This window comes from Podarcis muralis, chromosome 12 (assembly GCF_964188315.1).
Source record: "Podarcis muralis chromosome 12, rPodMur119.hap1.1, whole genome shotgun sequence".
Taxonomy (NCBI): domain Eukaryota; kingdom Metazoa; phylum Chordata; class Lepidosauria; order Squamata; family Lacertidae; genus Podarcis; species Podarcis muralis.
Window position 1 is genome coordinate 8,607,194 of NC_135666.1, and position 20,187 is coordinate 8,627,380.

At 46.0% G+C, this 20,187-nt stretch overlaps 1 protein-coding gene across 5 annotated transcripts in view; it reads right to left on the reverse strand.

Annotated features, from left to right (window-relative positions):
* Positions 1-19,474: 19,474 nt before the first annotated feature.
* MINDY4 (MINDY lysine 48 deubiquitinase 4) overlaps positions 19,475-20,187 on the reverse strand; it is a 95,858-nt gene continuing 95,145 nt past the window's right edge. For all 5 annotated transcript variants that reach the window (XM_028749704.2, XM_028749703.2, XM_028749701.2 and 2 more), the window contains one exon: positions 19,475-20,137. The gene's annotated coding sequence lies outside the window, so the exon portion shown is untranslated. The remainder of the gene's footprint in view (positions 20,138-20,187) is intronic.

The following is a 20,187-nucleotide window of genomic DNA, read 5'->3' on the forward strand; positions in this document are numbered from 1 at the left end:
CTCAGCCTTCTACCCTCTATAAGCAGAGTAGACCAGGTTTCTAGAGGATTAGACTTCAAATTGGAGAAGTGTGTGACCTTAGAGCTAACAGGAGACACCTGTTAGATCAGTGGGATAGAAGCAGAACCTAATGGCTCATCAAGGGACAGAATTGGTCCGTGTTTGGTGACTCATAGATGGAGCCTAATGGATCTGGGAGCAGAGCTAATAGTCAAAAACACTCAACCATGCTGAAAGTACCCCTGCTGTTATGTACTGAAGTTGTCACCCTGGGCCAGCAGGGGGATACTGTAGATAGTTTTCACTCAGGTCCATATATGCAAATAAGGGATTGAAAGTGACGTTACAGAAAGTTGCTGCAGTTGCATTGTAGTGGAGCTCTATATAAGCAGGCTGGCTGAACCCTTCAGTTCAGTTCTTTTCTGGCCTGTGAATAAACAAGAGCTGTTTGAAGATTTGCTGTGTCGTCTGATATGTTCATCCACAACTTAACACCTGCCTTTGCTTCTGATGCACTAACATGGCAGAAAGATATTGAAGAAGAGGCCAAACACCCTGAATCTTCAGGTGGATCCTTAAGAACTGGCAGGCCTCTCTGCAAAAACGAACATTATTTTCATATTCAATTATTTTCCTGCCAGGAATTCCTTGTTTTGTCTTGCTTTTGTCCCCTGCAAAGTGCCAGGGGATCAATCTGCATCACAGTTGCTTCTCAGGCAGTGAGTGTCACTAAAAATAATAATCCTTGAGCCAACCATTTCTTTACATAATAGCGAAAAGTGTGCCATAATCATGAACAATACCTTACTCCGTGGATCTTATTGTTGGCTTCGGGCCTTGGCTCTCAGCTCCTGCCTTTGGTCAAACAATGTGAGGGTGATCAAAGTCAAATGCGAAGTGCCCTGCATTCGTGCCTGACATAGCGCCTGACGCCTGTTTGCTCACCCAGAATGGATGGGAACGTTTTCTTTCCTCTTTTATGCTTGTTTCTACAAAAGTTTCCTACTGCCTTCAAGTTCGCCCGGCAGAAAAGGTCCAGCTGACTCACAGGCACGTGGGCAGCCCTGTGTTTTCCTGAGGATAACTGGCTCCCCAGCGAATTTGTCGCTCAAAATTCCCCCAAAAAAACATCTCAAAGAGCTAATTTTAAATAAACAAAGCTTTGAAAAAGAAAAGAGCAGAGAGAACTCTTTACAAGAGGGGGAAAACGGGGAGCAAAAATAGATTATTTCCCCCTCCTCTTCCTTTTTCCTCTCTCTTGCTGGAGATAAGCAAGCGCCACACCCACACACCAAATTATTATTATTTAAATAATAATAAGAAGAAGAAATATGACTGAGAGTCTTAGCTCTTCCATCAAGTGATAACTTTGCCACTGGATAGAGAGTTAGGTCCACCAAATCATAGAACCATAGAGTTGGAACGTCTGAATAGTTAAAGCTATGGTTTTCCCAGTAGTGATGTATGGAAGTGAGAGCTGGACCATAAAGAAGGCTGATCGCCAAAGAATGGATGCTTTTGAATTCTGGTGCTGGAGGAGACTTTTGAGAGTCCCATGGACTGCAAGAAGATCAAACCTATCCATTCTGCAGGAAACCAGCCCTGAGTGCTCACTGGAAGGACAGATCCTGAAGCTGAGGCTCCAATACTTTGGCCACATCATGAGAAGAGAAGACTCCCTGGAAATGACCCTGAGGTTGGGAAAGATGGAGGGCACAAGGAGAAGGGGATGACAGAGGATGAGATGGTTGGACCGTGTTCTTGAAGCTACCAACATGAGTTTGACCAAACTGCGGGAGGCAGTGGAAGACAGGAGTGCCTGGCGTGCTCTGGGCCATAGGATCACGACTAAATGACTAAACCACAACAAAGAGTTGGAAATGACCCATCTAGACCAGCATCCTGTTCTCATAGTGGCCAAACAGATGCCCATGGGAAATCCACAAGCAGGATTCGAACACTCTCCCCTCCCGTGCTTTCCAGAAGTTGGTATTCAGAAGCATTGCTTTCTCCACTCATGTATGCAGAAGCTTCCATGTTCCATGACTTCTGCATGGAGAAGACGCAGAAATGCTATTGGGTGACAGGGAGAAAGCGGAGCTCTGCTACAATTCCCATAATTCTTTGGGAGACTCGATAACAGACACACACATAGAGAGCCTTCCAGATGGTGATGTATTTCCAACTCCCATCATTCCTATTGCTGTCCTGGTTGACACTGATGGGACCTTTGGTCTAAAACTCCTAAAGCTGTTTAGAAAAGGTTGATCTGACTCACTGCAAGACAACTTCATATTAGACCGACCAGATAGTTGAAATTTTGCATCAACAGAGGAGCAAAAGTGTACCTGTCACACATGCACATTGTTTTGGACCTGTTTGGTACCTTTCTGATCTCCTGATCTTCTCAGTAGCATTTTCCTTCTCCTTATTTGTTCTCAGCGCTCCCAGTTTCATTTGCCCAGCCCGCTGCTTAACCTGATTGGCCTGATTCATTCCTTCTAAAACCAGCACACATGAGACCAGCAGGTCAGATGTCTCATGATGCTGTCAGCAAAACCACGTGAGCTGCCACAGCCAATGGGACTACCCAACAGTGAGGGCAAGTGAAGTCAAGGACAGTGAGGGTGAAGAAGAGTGAAGGCAGTGATGGCAACAAAGAGCCTGTTCGTACAAACTGAATGTGTTTGCAATGAGGGCCAAAACCCACCAAAACCAAGAAGCACTTTTTGACACTCATGGAGAAAGATGGTGTGTGTGTGTGTACATTTATGTATGCCATCTTTGTATGATTTGCCTTACGATTTAGTTGGGAGTCTCTCTGCCATATGAATTGCATGCTTAATAAATCTGCTGAAAGTCTTACAAAACCACTTCTGTTCTGCAGTTCATATGGGAGAAGGACTCAGTGATGGACAGCGTTCCTGGACTATTTAAAAAATGTTTTCCCCAAAACCCCACCCCAAAGGATCTTAGGAAAACAATGCTTTAAAAAATGAAAAAGGAAAAAGGAGAGCTGGGTGTGTCCTTTTATGGTTCTGACCATTCCAACCAAGTGAGTGATAATGGCTAACCTTTCCTAGGAAGTTCACGGAGAACAATATTTTTAGGAGGTTTGCCAAGGCATGTTGGGAGCCATCTTAACTTGAAATACCAGGGATGGGTTGCTGAGCCAGAATATCTTCAGGGAAACAAAATGTGGATGGACCTAAATGTTACCAAAAGAAGAAGGCAAGATCTATTGGAAGGGTGAAATGTTGCCTGGAATTAGGGAAAGGGAGATCTTATCTGCACAACCATTTCTCATCCAGTGTTTTTCATATAAGACCTTGATGTTGTGAACATGTGCTTAGATCAGTGTTTCCCAACCTTGGGCCTCCAGCTGTTTTTGGACTACAACTCCCATCATCCCTAGCTAGCAAGACCAGTGGTCAGGGATGATGGGAATTGTAGTTCAAAAACAGCTGGAGGCCCAAGGTTGGGAAACACTGGCTTAGATCCTTTCTGGAGTTTCAAGAAAAGCTACTGACTCAGGTGGACCAGTAAATACTTTGCAGGACACTAGAACACCTGTAATAATAAGTCTTTCAAGAGTTCAATAGGATAAGATGGGCTGGTGACTATTCCTATTTAGCTGGTTTTTCTGTGTTAATTTTTGTTTGTAAACCTGTCATGCTTTGTAACCACCAACTCCAGCTCCCAAGAGGGAATGTGTACTTTGTTGTGTCCCTGCCCTGAAGAGCTATCAGAGAAGGAATCCAGGAAGAAGAGAGGGTAGATAATAATAATAATAATTTTTTATTTATACCCCAACCTTCCCGGTTTAAAAACTGGGCTCAGGGCGGCTAACAGCAAATATAAAACATTGATTAAAATGTGACTTAAAAGCAGCATAAAACAGCATAAAATACAACAAAAAATGCAGCATCAATATCAATAAAATTCAAAAATCCAGAGGTCATTTTGGGGGAAGAAAAAAAAACTAGTCAGTAGACATCAAATGATGACCAGGGCTAACTGGCCAAGTTGGTCCTACTAGGGCCAGCAAGGAGACCAGGGAAGAATTTAAATGTGGGGTCCCAGAAAGGGTTTCTTCATAGAAGAGGAAAGGGAAAAGGGAATAGAGGATCAGGCTAATTCAAATTGAAGGTCAGGCGGAATAGCTCTGCCTTACAGGCCCTGTGGAAGGAGATCAAGTCCTGCAGGGCCCTAGTCTCATGGGACATAGCATTCCACCAGATTTGAGCCATCACTGAAAAGGCCCTGGCCCTGGTGGAGCATAGTCTGGCGGAGAAAGGGGGCAGAGAAAGGGGCATAGCTCAGTGGAAGAGCATCTCCTTTGCATGCAGGAGGTCCCAGGTTCAATCCCCAGGTATGGCTGGGAGATAACCCCTCTCCAAAATCCTGGATCACCACTGCCAGCCAGTGTAGACCAGGGTTTCCCATGCTTGGGTCTCCAGCACTCTTTGGACTACAATTCCCATCATCCCCGACCACTGGGCCTGCTAGCTAGGGATGATGGAAGTTGTAGTCCAAAAAAACCAGCAGGAGACTCATGTTATGTACTGACGTTCTCACCCTAGGCCAGCAGGGGGGGTACTGTAGATAGTTTTCACTCAGGTCCACATATGCAAATAAGGGATTGAAAGTGACGTTCAGTGATTGGATAGCTACAGAAAGTTGGTACAGTTACGTTGTACTGGAGCTCTATATAAGCAGGCTGGCTGAACCCTTCAGTTCAGTTCTGTTCTGGCCTGTGAATAAACAAGAGCTGTTTGAAGAATCACTGTGATATGTTCACCTACAACTTAACACCTCAAGCTTGGGAATCCCTGGTGTAGACAGTTCTGAGGTAGATGGGCCCATAGACTTAATCAGTATAAGACATCTTCCTGTATTTCTAGAATGGAACAAATAGGAACCTGAGCAAAGTGTGTTGTGTTGTTGTTTAATCATTTAGTCGTGTCCGACTCTTCGTGACCCCATGGACCAGAGCACGCCAGGCACTCCTGTCTTCTACTGCCTCCCGCAGTCATGCTGGTAGTTTCGAGAACACTATCCCACCATCTCGTCCTCTGTCGTCCCCTTCTCCTTGTGCCCTCCATCTTTCCCAACATCAGGGTCTTTTCCAGGGAGTCTTCTCTTCTCATGAGGTGGCCAGAGTATTGGAGCCTCAGCTTCACGATCTGTCCTTCCAGTGAGCACTCAGGGCTGATTTCCTTCAGAATGGAGAGGTTAGATCTCCTTCAGTCCATGGGACTCTCAAGAGTCTCCTCCAGCACCATAATTCAAAAGCATTAATTCTTTGGCAATCAGTCTCTACTTTTTTTAGCAAAGTGTAGAGAGATGAAATAAATGCCCTTGAAAAAGAAAGGCTGGGAACTGAAGGCAGGGCAAGGTGAGGTAGGAAAAGCTCAGACATAGTCCAAGGACAGGAGACTTGGAACTGGAAGAACTCCCTTCAAATACCATCCTCTGAGTTGAGCCACTTAAGTGCTTTGGAATTGCAATTTACCCATCATTCCTTCTGACTTATGAACAAACTGCAGGGGTGTAGAGGGTGTGTGTGTGTGTAGTTGTATTGTTAAGAACCTGGCAGATTCCCCACTCTCTTCATTGTGTTGACAGCTGTGAAATGTTGAGCACAGCACAGAGAAATTATTCATTTTCCTGGAAAGCTGACAGGCTCTCCAACACCTCCTCTTGCTCCCAAATATTTCAGGTTGAAAAAACAATGACTGGTGTGTGTGTGTGTGTGTGTGTGTGTGTGTGTGTGTGGTGTTTTTAACTTGCTCCTTCTTGCTGTTAATCTCTCACAATGGTATCACGCTGTTATGCTAATAAGAGAAAACCCTAAATGATTTCAAATCCTTTGCCTTGTCACTAAGATACCACTAGTACACAGAGAGGGAGACAAGGAGATGTTTTTTGGTGGAAACTTATGTGTTGTGCTTTAATGTTGCAACATACCCTGGGACCTTAGGGTGAATGGTGGGTAATAAATCAACAACAACAACAAAACAACAACAAGAAGAAAGCAGTTAAGCATCACTAAATAGAAAGGAAAAGAGGACCCAGATCTGAAGTGGGACCTCCTGCTGCCATGCCGCCAGAGCACGATTTCTGTTCTCATCTTGAAGCAAAGTTCTTAACCCGAGATACTATTTCTGGGTTAGCGCAGTCTGTAACCTGAAGCGTATGTAACCTGAAGTGTATGTAACCTGAGGTACCACTGTATGTACATACACCCATACAACTGAGATTTGGGCTACCATAAAAAATTGACCCTGAGGCGCCTCAAAGGGCAACTTCAGCATTTCCCTAGTAAGCTATTTTATTCTAGAGGATGATCTGTGCCTACAAATCTGGGCACAGAATCTGGCTACTAGCCAGGTGTGAGCTGAGCAGGGGTGCCAACCTGAATAAAATGTCGAGGGGGCCCAGGTAAGCCGCACCCTGCATAACTGATCACAAGACGCAGCACATCCAGACCATTTGAATGGCAATGCCCATCTACTTTCGGGGGCCCCAGACCCCTCAAATATTTTACTGGGGGGGCAAAGGGACCTCAACCCCTAGGAGTTGGCTCCTATGGAGCAGAGTATTATACGTGTTAAGTTGTGGGTGAACATATCAGATGACACAGCGATTCTTCAAACAGCTCTTGTTTATTCACAGGCCAGAACAGAACTGAACTGAAGGGTTCAGCCAGCCTGCTTATATAGAGCTCCACTACAACGCAACTGTAGCCACTTTCTGTAACTATCCAATCACTGAACGTCACTTTCAATCCCTTATTTGCATACGTCGACCTGAGTGAAAACTATCTACAGTACCCCCCTTCTGGCCCAGGGTGAGAACTTCAGTACATAACACCATGGAGGAGAGCAGCCATGCCCCTTTCAGTTGCTCCAATGCAAACAAAATAAAACAACTCTCCTGCCTCTATCCAAAGGAGAGAAAAAATCCTAGCCAAGCTGTGCTTATTTTTATTTTTATTTTTGCAGGTTAATTAGCGGCCTTAATTACACCCTAGCACTTCCTCTGGGGTTGTGCGTTGATTCTTTTGGCTGTGAAAGGATTCCCGGGACCTCACACACACGCCTTCACTGTTGGTAAATAAAAACATGAACCCTTTCTCTTTCAGAGAGACTGGGGACTTGGCCACATTTCCCCCCAAAGATGAAAGTGATTCTTGATCACACTGTTTGGTTCAGAACTGCAGAAACCCCTCCCTCCGTCCCTCCCTCCTTCGCTCCTCTAGCAATTGACATTTTATTCACAGCACCACACATCTCAAACATCCTCAGTCCTCCCCCCCCCCCGCTGCCCACCCACTTTTCCCTTTGCAGCCAGCACAATTCATGCTCCGAGTCTCTCGGCTCTCGCCAACTCCTCACTTGCGGTGGGAATTAGTGTATAACAGGGCTGGAAAAGGTGTTTAGGAAGACATCATCCCAGGGGTAGGCAAACTAAGGCTTGGGGGCTGGATCTGGCCCAATCGCCTTCTCAATCTGGCCCGAGGACGGTCTGGGAATCAGCGTGTTTTTACATGAGTAGAATGTGTCCTTTTATCTCAAATGCATCTCTGGGTTATTTGTGGGGCCTGCCTGGTGTTTGTACATGAATAGAATATGTGCTTTTATTTAAAATGCATCTCTGGTGAAATATACTGGGAGTCGAGAGTGGATTTCATGCTCTTTATTCAGCTCAAAGTGGTGAGGAGTAATGGAAGTTCCCCCAGAATGTCTGCTTTATATACATTATTTACACAATGGGCCCCACGTGATTGGCTAATTCCAGAATTCTCCTGTAGGCCAATCAGGTTGCAGATTCACTTCCACCTGGAGCTGGATTGGGTGGCTCCTGCGGACCAATCATACTGCTGCATTGTTCTAGGACCAATCAGACTGCTGCATTTTGGATCCTATTCAACTCAGTACATAACATCTGGGTTATTTGTGGGGCATAGGAATTCATTCATTCCCCCCCTCCAAAATATAGTCCGCCCCCCCCCCCCAGGTCTGAGGGACAGTGGACCGGCCCCCTGCTGAAAAAGTTTGCCGACCCCTGACTTAGAACGTTGCTTCCACCTGGTGCCTGTTATTCTACAGACCAGCAATGTTACTCAATGGTCGATACTCAGCTTGCAGAACTAAACCCCCTTAGAGCATTCAAACCACATTTTTAGTGTTAAATGAAGACTTAGGAAACCATAAACACAACAGCAATGTAGAAATCTGTGCCCTGATGCCGCTTGCTGAGCTGGCATTTTTTTAAAAAAAGTTGCTGGATTACAAAAATTAGCACCCACATAATCACAATGGTGGAAACAGAAGAGCGGTTTGAGATTCTGCGGTATAAGCCCCAGAAAAGGAGAGCTATAATCTACACACTGACTTGAAATCGCTCACTGATCTCTAGTTATTATTATTATTTTTTAAAAATGCAGGTGTCTTTCTTTTGCCTTAAATTTTGCATGTGGAACAGTTCTTTCTTTTTGCTTGACAGAGGGCAAGCACGGCTGCGTTGTACGGAATTCAAACCAGACAAAAGAGGGGGTTTGACTCAGAGGAGTGGCAAGGCTGTGACCCCTGCTCCTAAGTGTGTTTCTTATGAACTGGCACATTGGAACCGAGCCACTGAACGACTGAATAATGTCACCAGAGGCTGTTTCCTACACCCTGGGCTGTTGATGCTCAAAAATGCCAGCGAAGGCTCCAGACCAAACTGTGCTTCCCCTGTCTTGCTGCAGTGTGATTCTTCCCCAGGCTGGAACAAGAAGTTCTGTCCTGTAAACTCTGAATCGGAAGGGGGGCGGCGGCTCTCACAATGCTATAAAAGACTCCATTTTGGGCCCCGATGGAATTAGTGTCGTCTTGCCCAGATTCCTGATCCAGGAGACATTCTGTGTTCACAAATGTCATCCTTTAAGATGGGAATTGGAAACCTTGGGCCCAGGAAGAATGTGGCCCTGCAGACCTCTCTGTATGGCCCTCAAGACTCTCTCCAGGTGCTTCCTAGCCACACATCCTGTCTTCATGCCACACCCCCTTCCCCACCTTCCATTTCAGTTTTTGAGCCTGCTATAATTCATTTTTAATGTAATTTTCACTAACATGGGCGTTTTTCTACACACTTGACCCTGGTGTATGCATTTTTTTGCGCCCGTTACTTGGCTGCAGAACTGCGTTGCAAAATTCAGACAAGTAAGAATTCGGGGCAGAATTGTGTTTATGTTTGCATATTGTTTCAGAAAATTAGGAAGCTTTGCCTCAATATAGTAGTAGTAGTAGTAGTAGTAGTAGTAGTAGTAATAATAATAATAATAATAATAATAATAATAATAATAATAATAATAATATATTATTTATACCCCGCCCATCTGGCTGAGTTTCCCCGCCACTCTGGGCGGCTTCCAATCAAGTGTTAAAAACAATACAGCATTAAATATTAAAAACTTCCCTAAACAGGGCTGCCTTCAGATGTCTTTTAAAAAGAAGATAGCTGCTTATTTCCTTGACATCTGAAGGGCGCCACTACTGATAAGGCCCTCTGTCTGGTTCCCTGTAACCTCACTTCTCGCAATGAGAGAACTGCCAGAAGGTCCTCGGCGCTGGACCTCAGTGTCCGGGCTGAACGATGGGGGTGGAGATGCTTCTTCAGGTATACAGGACTGAGGCCGTTTAGGGCTTTAAAGGTCAGCACCAACACTTTGAATTGTGCTTGGAATTGTACTGTGAGCCAATGCAGATCTCTCAGGACCGGTGTTATGTGGTCCCGGCGGCTGCTCCCAGTCACCAGTCTAGCTGCCGCATTCTGGAGTAATTGCAGTTTCCGGGTCACTGAACTGCATTTCTTCCCTCATTCTTAGCCCAATGGAGATTACTTCTGAGTAAACATGTTCGGAACTGTGGTGCTAATAAACAAACCGCTACAGCGTGTTCTCCTTCATAGAGAGCATGTGTTTCGGTGGGGTCTGACAGGCCACCCCTCTGTTGCTGGGCGGGTTAGTATGGATGACCATCCGCAGTGATCGGGCGGTTGGGTTACTGGGCAAATTTTGGTGTTGCCATTTAGGGGGACGGACCAAAGGTTATAAAATTAAGTCATGCAGCACTGACTGGGCTCTTTTGCTGTGTGCATCGCATCACCTGCCCACCCTTCCTAATCTAGGGCTCTTGCGTTTGACCTTGCTATGCCTGTCATGGGGTCGTCTGCTTTTGGAGCAGGGGCCTGGTAGGAATTTTGTCCATTTGGCTGATTGGCTAGTGCCATTTGGTTTTTTGCCTACCGCATAGCAAATCGACACAACTTGTAAGGTTGTGGTTAAAGGTAAAGGTAAAGGGACCCTTGACCATTAGGTCCAGTCGTGACCAAATCTGGGGTTGCGGCGTTCATCTCGCTTTATTGGCTGAGGGAGCTGGAGTACAGCTTCCTGGTCATGTGGCCAGCAGGACTAAGCCGCTTCTGGCGAACCAGAGCAGCACACGGAAACTCCGTTTACCTTCTCGCTGGAGTGGTTACCTATTTATCTACTTGCACTTTGACGTGCTTTCGAACTGCTAGGTTGGCAGGAGCAGGGACCGAGCAACGGGAGCTCACCCCGTCACGGGGATTCGAACCGCCGACCTTCTGATCAGCAAGTCCTAGGCTCTGTGGTTTAACCCACAGCGCCACCCACGTCTTTTAGGTTGTGGTTAGGCATTGGTTAATTTTTGGTTGGTGGAGGGGCGAGGATTGGCAGTGCCTGCCCCTCCAATGCTGCTGCTCTAGGGGAATTCCTTTAAAGGAATCCAGGGGCTCGCCATTCTTGTGTCCGTACCCCTGAATGGGGTTTAGGGCCGTGCAAGCCCCAGGGAGGATGCGGGGGGGGGATGAGGGTCTGGTGCCCATCTCCATGCTCTCCCCAGTATTGTTTTCCCTTACTGGCTTCTGCTGGAATCCAGAAGTCAGTTCTGTCCTTGGGCATGGGGACAGACAGTCATAACCAATGCCTAAGCAACCACTCACATTTCTGTATTTTAATAAAGTTGTGGCCCAAATTATGCCAAAAACCTTAAGCAAAAATTATGTGTGAATTGTGAATTATTTAGGGGTGGCTTGGGGACCTCGACACACAACAGACACTCTGTAGAAGATGCAGAAACTTACCATTTGGCATCGCCAAAGGCTTGAGACAAGCTTCCCCAGCCTGGTGCCCTTGAGAATCCAGCATCCTTGACCACAGGGGCGGTTGGGAACTGGAATCCTACAATCTCTGGAGGGTACCAGAGGGTGGGCCCACATTGTGCCTCCTTCTTGGGAAGAAATGAGTTGCTGCCTTATTTATAACACGCCACAAATCATGCCTGGGAATGGCCACCATTTTGGAGAAACATTTATTGCCCGTGGACAACATGATTTACAAGTGCCGGCTCAACGCCCCGAAAGCCGAAGGGAAACAGATTGTTGGCATGACAAAAAGGTATTTAGCACTTTATAAACAAACCCCTGTTGCATTTCCTTTGAAAAATAAAAGAAAAGGGCAGCCTACCCGAAACCCCTCAGGAAGGAGAGAGATGTTTTCTGCAACTGTTCCAGGCAAAAACGTCCTAGACGACAGTCAGCGAAGCTCACTGGAAATCTTTTCGGGAAGGGCCGGTGAAAAACATTGTCGCTTCGTGATTAGAGCTTCCTAAATCAAGTTTTGCTGGCATGACATGAAGTGAACATGGGCAGTAAAACCGAGGAAGTACATTGTGCTTGTGTCCCGGCCTGGACACGGAGAGGTTATGGGCGAACCGAAATGTCAGCTGGCTGGGATTGTCTTGGTTAAATCCCTGGCCTTGAAAGGTGGGAACTGATCATTCACAGAGGGGGATGTAATCTACAAACTCAACCTCACATTGAGCTCTTCTGGTTCCAAAGACGGACATCATGCGATGGCAGCAGCTGCAAAGAGCCACCTTGGCTTTGGGGCACCATGAGGGCGAGACCTTCACCTATCCATTTCTCAGTCTTCACCATCCAATTTCCAGAGCTCCCAGTGAAGGGGGATTGTTAAATCACCTGGGAATTGTAGCTCCAGGAGAGGCATAGGGTGGGGTCTCCTAAGAACTCTCAGCTCCCTTAACGAACTACGACTCCCAGAATTATTTTGGGGGAAACGAAAAAGAATGTTCAGAGTAGTATCTCAGTGCTTTAAATGCATGTAGCGAATGTTATGTACTGAAGTTCTCACCCTGGGCCAGCAGGGAGATACTGTAGATAGTTTTCACTCAGGTCCACATATGCAAATAAGGGATTGAAAGTGACGTTCAGTGATTGGATAGTTACAGAAAGTTGTTACTGTTGCTTTGTAGTTGAGCTCTATGTAAGCAGGTTGGCTGAACCGTTCAGCTCAGTTCTGTTCTGGAAATAAACAAGAGCTGTCTGAAGAATCGCTGTGTCGTCTGATATGTTCACCCACAACTTAACAATGAATGCAGTCTTGGTTTTTAGCGACATGCTGTTGGGCTACCCATGTGGTACTGCAGTCTTTTTGGGAATGCACCCAGGGGATTTTGGGGGATTGGTAATTATTGTTGAGAGTAAGGGTGAGTGTGTTTGTGTGTGGGGGGAAATGTGTGCTGGCATAGGCTGGATTGACATTAAGTTGTGTTGGTGGGTGTGGTATTTGTTGGCAGTGTAGCTAAATTGCAGCTGGGAAGCCAAATCATGTGTGGTACCGACTCTTTTCTCAAAATTAAAACAATGTCCAAACACTTGTTAAAATATTCAACAGCTTTCTACTTTGAGAACATATAGCTAAAGAAAAAAATATGCAAAGTATTTACATTCGCATGCTTATCCAAGCATGGTCTAAGTTTTCCTTAGCTGAAGATTACAGCTTCTTCCTTAAACATTCAAGCAAATCTGTGTATTTCTCTCTTTCTGGGGCTTGCATGACCCAGCAAGGCCACACAGTTGCTTCTGGGAGGTTTCCACTTTCTCCTTCCAGAAGACTTCTCCTTGCTACTTTTTTGGGAGAATGTCAACGTCTGTACTTCTTTCTGGCACATGCATTCACACAGAAACATTACCACTCCTCTCTATTGTGTTGAGAGAGAGTGTTAACTAACACAGCCTCTTCTCCAACGTTCATGGAGATGCAGCCCTTACAGTTAAGTCACTCACACACCAAACAAAATGGAGAACAGAATAAGATACCTCCTGTGGGACCAGTTAACCAGTCACACAAGAGTTACTGGGGAACATTCCAGAATCAAACACACAACAATGCATTTAAGCACTCCCAATTTCAGAAAATTAAATCACTATACTTAACATAATTTGTGTGGGCATAGAGTAAGTGGAAATCTATTTTATAGATTTTTGATGTTTCATCTGTTTTATTGTGTTATGTATTTAAATGTATCGTTTGCTTTTCTTTGCAAACCACTTAGTCAAATGAAAAGCAGTCTATAAATATTTGAAAGAAACAAACAATATTACACATTTTGTTGAATGAACCAGCTGTTTTGAGTCTTGGGAGTTTGCATGTGCAGTCATTAGTGATAAGGCCCTGGGAGACCAGCGTTCAAGCCTCTCCTCAATGCTGAAGCTCATTGGATGGTCTTGGGTCAATCTCAGCCTATCCTAACTCATGGGGTTGGTGTGAGGATCATAGCTGTCAACTTTTTCCTTTTCTTGCGAGGAATCCTATTCGGAATAAGGGAATTTCCCTTAAAAAATGGGAAACGTTGACAGCTTTGGTGAGGATAAAATGGGAAGGGAGAAGCTATGTGAACCATCTCAAGCTCCTTGGAGGAAAGAGTGAATATAAATGCACTTAATAAACAATGAAATCAAATAATTTGCTCTCTATCAACTATGCATCCTGTTCAGTTGGACATCAATAGCCCTGGAACCTATAAACCAGGGGTCAGCAACCTTTTTCAGCCGTGGGCTGGTCCACCATCCCTCAAACCATGTGGTGGGCCAGACTATTTTTATTTTTTTTGGGGGGGGGGTGAATGAATTCCTATGCACCACAAATAACCCAGAGATGCATTTTAAATAAAAGCACACATTCTACGCATGAAAAAACACGCTGATTCCTGAACCGTCTGCGGGCCGGATTGAGAAGGCAATTTGGCCACATCTGGCCCCCGAGCCTTAGGTTGCCTACCCCTGCTATAAACCTCCACATTCCCCCAGCCTCAAAGCCATCGAGATCCACCCTTTGGACCATCAAAACCTTCCAGGACCTACCCTTCCAAACCCTGTTAGGTTTTACCACCCCTGCCCATCAAAAGCTTGCAGGCTCCGCCTGTTATCTAAGCCCCAGAAGACCAGGTATTTGTGAAACGCCTGTTTGGCAGCCCTAACTGTTATTCGCAAGGCTCAACCAAAACAAACAGGTCTAATGAGAGGATTATGTGTGTTGGACATAATTCACCGATATCTATTCTCTGCGCAATGCAGCGAGGGCAGGAAAGGCCAGTGGTTGTTTGTCCTGCACATTCTTTGCTTGCATTCTGCAAACAGATAAATACCGCTGGAACAGCATGGCGGCAAATACTTGGCATATTTAGTTGGTGATGATCTGCAGGCCTGGGCCCAAGGAGTTTCAGAAGATCTGGAAAGAAGCCAGTTCCAAACCCAAACCAAACTCTCTCTCTCAATCTCTTCACATCTCCCCTTTCCCCTTTTGTGCTTTGGGATTGCTGTGGAAAAGGAGTTTCTGCTCATCAAACACACCCCAGAAGCTCTCAATATCCCCAGCCTTGGCAAGAGCCCAGGGCCCTGTTCTCAGCCCATTTGTCAAGTGTTATCGGCTGAGCGCTGACTCCCACCAACAAGCAAATCCTACGTATCCTTTCTCAACTGCCAAGGCCTCCTGGAGAGCCTTGATAAACCTGACTACGTTAATCAAGGGATAGTTTCCCTTAAGCAACATTTCTGCGTGAATGTGAAGACTTCTACTTTGGAGGAATTCCAGGTGGATTCCGAAGCAGCCCCCCAATACTGGAGTGTAAACGAAGGAACATATGAAATGGTCTTATTTCCAGTGTGCACTCAGATGTGGGGGGTGTTGCCTTTGTTTTCCTGATTACAGTGGTACCTCGGGTTAAGTACTTAATTCGTTCTGGAGGTCTGTTCTTAACCTGAAACTGTTCTTAACCTGAAGCACCACTTTAGCTAATGGGGCCTCCTGCTGCTGTCGCGCTGCCGGAGCATGATTTCTGTTCTTATCCTGAAGCAAAGTTCTTAACCTGAAGCACTATTTCTGGGTTATCGGAGTCTGTAACCTGAAGTGTATGTAACCTGAGGTACTACTGTATAATGCTACCGCTTCTGTCCCCAGTGTGGTACTGTAGTTAGAGTAGGGGTCAGCAACCTTTTACAGCTGTGGGCCAGTCCACCGTCCCTCAGACCATGTGGTGGGCCAGACTATATTTTGAAAAATAATAATGAATGAATTCCTATGCCCCACAAATGACCCAGAGATGCATTTTAAATAAAAGCACACATTCTACTCATCTAAAAACACCAGGCAGGCCCCACAAATGACCCAGAGCTGCATTTTAAATAAAAGCACACATTCTACTCATGTAAAAACACACTGATTCCCGGACCGTCCATGGGCCGGATTGAGAAGTCGATTGGGCTGCATCCGGTCCCTGGGCCTAAGGTTGCCTACCCCTGAGTTAGAGTGTCGGACCAGGACCCAGGAGACCAGGGTTCGAATCCCTGCTAGGCCATGAAGCTCACAGAGCTGGGCAGTCACTGTTTCTTGGCTTCGACATGGGGATGAAATAAGGACCTGTGATCTGAAGTAGCAGGGCTCTTCTTCCATTCCTCCTCAAGTCGTACGAGCAAAGATTGAGCTCAAGAAGTTTGGGCAAAACTAAAAAAGAAAGACAGCATCTTAAAAAGTAGAGACATCACCTTGCCAACAAAGGTCCATATACTAAAAGCTATGGTTTTCCCAGCAGTGATGTATGGAAGTGAGAGCTGGACCATAAAGAAGGCTGATCGCCGAAGAATGGACGCTTTTGAATTATGGTGCTGGAGGAGACTCTTGAGAGTCCCATGGACTGCAAGAAGATCAAACCTCTCCATTCTGAAGGAAATCAGCCCTGAGCGCTCACTGGAAGGACAGATCCTGAAGCTGAGGCTCCAATACTTTGGCCACCTCCTGAGAAGAGAAGACTCCCTGGGAAAGACCCTGATGTTGGGAAAGATGGAGGGCACAAGGAGAAGGGGACGACAGGGGACGAGATGGGTAGATAGTGTTCTCGAAGCTACAATCATGAGTCTGACCAAACTGCGGGAGGCAGTGGAAGACAGGAGTGCCTGGCGTGCTCTGGTCCATGGGGTCACAAAGAGTCGGACACGACTAAATGACTAAACAACAAAAAAGAAAAGCTTTTCTGTTCACTTTTTGAAATATGGCAACCCTGCATATATATTTAGGCAGTCCCTAAATATATCAGCAGCCTGCTGGGACACTCTTGTAACAGTTTACACAGCAAACGGGAAGCCGGTGTTGTACTTCATCAGCAGGAGGGATTGTTCTCTCACGGAGAGTCGCCTCTTGCCAGCAGCTCAGAAGTGAACATAATAAAAGCAGAAATACTGTGGAGTAGTCATAATATTAACTCAGATAACAATAGGTGGCTTGAGCCTTGTTGAGAGACACGCTGAGAACTGATAGCATGGACAATCTGGACGGCAAATGTGTTCCCCTGAAAGATCACCAAATATTAGGGTACAAAAATAAAACCTCAGAGATTTGGGAGCTATTCCATCATAATAATTTTACTATTTATACCCCACACATCTTACTGGGTTGCCCCAGCCACTCTGGGAGGCTTCCAACATATATATAAAAACATAATAAAACATTAAACATTAACAAAATACCCTTCCCTACACAGGGCTGCCTCCAGATGGCTTGGGGATTGCATAACTCCATATCTTCCAACATTTTTCGCATGAGAATAGGGTAATCCTAAAGAAAAGCGGATAGGGACGCGGGTGGCGCTGTGGGTTAAACCACAGAGCCTAGGACTTGCCGATCAGAAGGTCAGCGGTTCGAATCCCCGTGACGGGGTGAGCTCCCGTTGTCAACCTGCTCCTGCCAACCTAGCAGTTTGAAAGCATGTCAAAGTGCAAGTAGATAAATAGGTACCGCTCCGGCGGGAAGGTAAACAGCATTTCCGTGCGCTGCTCTGGTTCGCCAGAAGCGGCTTAGTCATGCTGGCCACCTGACCCGGAAGCTGTACGCTGGCTCCCTCGGCCAATAAAGTAGATGAGCGCCGCAACCCCAGAGTCGGCCACGACTGGACCTAATGGTCAGGGGTCCTTTTACCTTTACCTAAGGAAAAGCGGGACATTCCAGAATCAAATTAGAAACCAGGACGGCTTCTGTGATTCTGGGACACTTGGATAGGAGCCTCATAACAACTCCCAGCACTCTTAACAAACTACCCTTCCCAGAATTCACTGGGGGACGCCATTACTGTTAAGGGTGCTGAGAGCTGCACTTTTCATGGTGGTTTAACAATCCCTCTTCCCAGGGAACTCTGGGAACTGTAGTTCTGTGAGGGGAAAAGGGCGTCTCCCGACAACTCTCAAAGCCCTTCGCAAGCTAAAGCTCCCGGAATTCTTTGGCAGAAGCCATGACTGTTTGAAGTGCTTCAAATATGTGGTGTGTCTGTGGCCTAACTTAGATCCATCATTTTAATGGCTCTATTCTGGGTAGAACTTGTTGTTGTTTAGTCGTTTAGTCGTGTCCGACTCTTCGTGACCCCATGGACCAGAGCACGCCAGGCACCTCTGTCCTCCACTACCTCCCGCAGTTTGGTCAGACTCATGCTGGTAACCTCGAAAACACTATCCAACCATCTCGTCCTCTGTCGCCCCCTTCTCCTTGTGCCCTCCATCTTTCCCAGCATCAGGGTCTTCTCCAGGGAGTCTTAGTTGGACACAACCCTTTGTTTTGTTACGTCAGTGGGGGCTTGTTTCTCACTGATATACGCAAGCATATATGTTTATATATAAATATATTGACAGAGGGCAACTAATACGTTTTGGAGAGATGCAGAAACACACGAGTGGCAGGGAAGGCCAGTACTGGCACTGGAAAACATAGGGAATTAACATTAAACACTGAAGCAGCAATTATGGTTGCTTAACACACAGTGAAATTGTCAAATGTTTCGCCAGACCAAGAGCCCTGCGTTCATTTCAAAGTTTGCTGGTGGTGTAATTTCGCGGCAGCCTAGAAATGCGTCTGTGCCCCTCTCCCCTGAAAAAATTTAATAGTCTCTCCCAAAAATAGGGTTTCCAATAGTGAAGATCTGAACAAAGTTGTTGAGGGGTTTTTTTTTGGGGGGGGAAGCCTTTGCTTTCCCCCGATTTTTAAAAGTAGCACTACTTGTCATATGTCCGAGTTTCCCCTGACATTACGCCAATTCCCAGACATGTCAGGAAAGACCCAGACACATGGCAGCCCCACCAAAACTCTCACTTGGGGTGGAATTTGGCAGCAATTCTATTTAAAAAAAATTTTTTTATTCTCACACACAGTTCCTCAAAAAACAGCCGTGGTTTTTTTTGGGGGGGGGTGTGGAGGGAGACAAAGTTGTTGTGACAGGACTAGCCAAAAGATCTTTCCCCCTTCACATCTGCAGTAGGAAGGGGTGTGTATCTTATTTTATCACCCTCTTCCCCACTTCTCTTCCCTGTCAGCTCAAACATTTTTCTCCTCAGCCCGGGCCGCATCTCATGTGTTTTGAAACCATGACAAGAGAATTTGCAAGAACAGTCCAGGGTGTGCGGAAATGCTTTCCTAACAGTAGTTTGAACATATTTGGTATGATTCATTTGTTAATTCTACAAATGGCCTCAAAAAAAGAGAAAGTCTTCTTTCCTGCTACAAATACAGTCAAGAGCCACCCTGAATTCCTTCGTTTGCTGCTTCTGTGGGGAAAATAAATAATAATGCCTAATGTTAATCTTCGGGCCTTTTTTTATTTACAAAATGGCATGTCCACTAAGTACAATATATTTTGCTTTAGAAATAAAATCTGGAGCTGCAAGGAGCATCGCCAAAGGCACGTACTACTACGTTATGCTGAAAACATTTCTCCTAAGTTTCGTATGCATTTGCTTTGCTTAATGGAAATTATAGCAAAGTGTAACTCAAAAGATATGCTGAAAGACACATTTCACTTCTGGTAAACCGAAGGCACAAGCGGGGAACAAGATAACCTTCCTGCAGTCCTTTGACTTCTCCCCACATCCAACCACCGCCGCCCCCAAACCTACTTCGCCGAAATAACAGAATCCAGCCCCAAAGTTGACCACAAACATTTCAAGCCAAGCTCCAACAAGAAGGAACCGGGCAGCGTCTCATCAGGAAAAGGCGAAGCTCTTTTCACCAGTGAAGACTGAGCGGCCACAAGAGAAACCGCCCACCTCTTGTCATTCCCCCCCCCCCCCCATACGTTCCTAGATAATGCATTTGATAGAATTACTGGAAACGCTTCTAGGGACGTTTCAGTCTAGACGTTTCGGTCACCACGGAGATCAGCATCTCCCCTGGGCAAATTCTCTCCTTAATCCCAGCCATATTGTCTGCTGGAATGGCCTGTGTGAGTCAGGGCCGTCTTGGAGATGATTTTCCCTGCCCATAATCCACACTGCTTACGGCTTGCCAGCTGGGCAAAGGAAACTCGCAACGCTGTGGCCTAGCTTCAACCTTAACTGCACTGTGACCGAGCTTCACGTGGTAACTCGCAACAGCTTTAAGGTGGGATCAGTTGCCAGAAATTCCTGCAGGGATTTGAGGCCTTGAAGGAGCAATTTATACAGTCATACGTCTGGTTGTGAATGTGATCTGTGCGGGATGCACGTTCGCGACTGCAGCAGCGCATCTATGCACATGCGGGTTGTGATTTGATGCTTCTGTGCATGCGCAAAGTGCGATTTAGCATTTCTGCGCAAGCACGACCCCTGAAACCTGGAAGTAACCCGTTCTGGTACTTCCGGGTTTCGGCGGGTCTGTAACCCGAAAAAACGCAACCTGAAGCATCTGTAACCCGAGGTATGACTGTACTGGGATAGCCACCATCGTGCTCTCTGGATGCTACTGGACTCCTGACTCCCATCAGACCTTGGTTCAATGGCCAGGGGTGATGGGAGATGCATTTG